Raw genomic sequence first — 2,346 nt, 5'->3', positions numbered from 1 at the left:
TCTCCACTCTGCACTCCCCCCATCATTCACTATGGTAAGATTTCTTGTTCTGATGATGCCTTGTACTTGATCCCTTCGACACCTCGTGGTTGCATAGGCTGGTGTGCTTCTTCCAAAGGAGTATCTTTTGTATCCGTTCTGGTTTAGCTCTCTGTCACTGTCTCCAGACCGTCACTGCACCTATTTGTAGAATCAGCCAGCACAGCTTGATGCATCAGTGAATGCTCTGCTCATCTCTGGCTTTCTTAAAATGCCTGAATTGGTACCCGATTCCCAGAAGCCTAACCATTGGTTGTGATAAGCACAGTATGGTAATAGTAATGGCTCAACACTAAGAGGTACTATTTACTAAGTGTGCCCTATGTGCCAGATGTTTGTATACAAAAACTCATTTGATCTTTCCTGTTGTGAGTTGCCATTCAGTCTATTCCCACTCATGGGGACCAGGTGTGTGCAGATTAGGGTTTTCAGGACCCCTCAGAAGGAGATTTCCAGGCCTGTCTTCCCAGGTGCCTTTGCGGGGCCTGGAACGACTAACTTTTTAGCTAGGAGTCAAGTGTCACTCAGGGACTCCAAGCTTTACGGGTAGAGAGTGGTATCCTCATGTAAGAAAGTGAGGGTCAGAAACATAGAGGAAAGAACTAGGAGGCAAAATACATGTATAGAGGTGTAAATATAGGCATGTATACATGTAGATGTATTAATATATAACCATAGGGATATAGGTCTATGTACATATATTTATATGTTAAGTATCAAGGCAGCAGATGGATCTTGGGCCCCTATTCAAGTCCTCACTCAACACAGGAACACTTTGTTTAAATAACCTAGCATTCTGTGATGCTCACTTTCCTGAAATAATCGCTGAAGTAAAAATGGGTACGTAAGCAAATGTGGAGAAGAAAACTGATGGTGCCTGACTATTAGAAGATGTAGCATATGGGGTCTTACAGGCTTGAAGTTAAACAAGTGACCATATAGCAGGGAAGCAACAAAGCCCACAAAGAAGAAGCACACCAGCCTGTGTGATCATGAGGTATTTATGGGATCAGGTATCCAAAGAGCCAGAACAAATAATCATATCAATGCAAACAAGGGGGTCAGAGTGGAGACCCAAAGTCCATCTAGACAATTGGACATCTCTTCACAGAAGGGTCACAAGGAAGGAGCCAGGGTGTAGTGTAGCACCAAGGAGACACTCAACATTCCTCTAGTTTTTAGTATTCCCCCCGCCCCCCTCCCCTCACTATCAAGATCCCAGTTCTACCTTACAAATCGGCTAGAGAATCCAGGACAGATAAACCCCTCGGGAACAATAATGGGAGTAGTGACACCATGAAGATAGGAGGAAGGTGGGAGAAAGGGGGAACCGATTGCAATGATCAATGTGTAATACCTCCCTGCCAGGAGTATAGACAATAGAAAAGTGGGTTAAGGGAGACAGTGTATGGTGTAAGATATGAAAATAATAATTTATAATTTATCAAGGGGTCATGAGGGTGGGAGAGGGAGGAAAAAAGAGGAGCTGATGCCAAGGACTCAAATAGAATGATTTATTTAAAAAAAAGAAAAAAGAACTTGTGTCTGGCTCTGCTCTTGTATAGCTAGCCCATATTTAGCACACGGAACACCTGGTGTAGGTAGGGCTTGATAAATGATCCTTCTGAAGGTTTCTCAGCTATGGAGTGGTCCAGTTGGAACCCAGCCCCAAAGCTAAAACCACCCCAAAGCCTGAGTTTGTCTGCATTGCGCGTCTCCCAGGTGAGTTCAGGTGTGAGCCCCTCGTTGCCAGTGGCCCCGTGCTTGCCATGGGAGGCTCAGGCAGTTTGAACAGCGTCTGTTCCAACACGAGCTCATCTCTTACTGCACATGTTCTCTCCTAGTGGCCTCGTTCCCAATTTACCAGAGGACCTGGATGGCGTCCCCCCCGGTGCTGCTTTGGGAAATGGTGGTGAGTACACAGAACTGGGCATGGTCTTGGGTCAGAACAAGGGAAGTAGACACTAGACCCCGAGTGTCTTGGAGGCCTGGGGCTGGAGCTCGGCCGAGCACAGAGTAGGTGCTCAGTAGGTTGTGTAAGTACTGCTTTCTTCTCTACCTCTTTTCATAAAGCCTGCACTCGAGGAGGAATTGGTTTCCTCTATACACAAAGACTTCATGAGTTTAATTTCTTGCTACCGGGTTCATAGAGATTCACTTATTGTCTACCGAACTGAAGGACTGTAGAGGTGGACGTTGCATAGTCACGGGGCCAGACACGGAGTTTTGTTGGCCCCACTGCTGGGGCCCCAGGGGTCTGCTATCTACGTCAGTGTGCGGAGGCTGTCCAGGGCACTTGCCATGTTC

At 46.5% G+C, this 2,346-nt stretch overlaps 1 protein-coding gene across 5 annotated transcripts in view; it reads left to right on the top strand.

The window, feature by feature from the left end:
• Window positions 1-1,887: 1,887 nt before the first annotated feature.
• The window catches only part of CDK5RAP2 (CDK5 regulatory subunit associated protein 2), a 209,163-nt gene continuing 208,704 nt past the window's right edge, over window positions 1,888-2,346 (top strand). For all 5 annotated transcript variants that reach the window (XR_006680712.1, XM_045296558.1, XM_045296557.1 and 2 more), the window contains exon 1: window positions 1,888-1,951. The gene's annotated coding sequence lies outside the window, so the exon portion shown is untranslated. The remainder of the gene's footprint in view (window positions 1,952-2,346) is intronic.

This window comes from Echinops telfairi, unplaced genomic scaffold, assembly GCF_000313985.2.
Source record: "Echinops telfairi isolate 266 unplaced genomic scaffold, ASM31398v2 ScPeMD7_7410;HRSCAF=8448, whole genome shotgun sequence".
Taxonomy (NCBI): domain Eukaryota; kingdom Metazoa; phylum Chordata; class Mammalia; order Afrosoricida; family Tenrecidae; genus Echinops; species Echinops telfairi.
The sequence above is the reverse complement of the archived record's forward strand: the minus strand, read 5'-3'. Positions and strand labels throughout refer to the sequence as shown.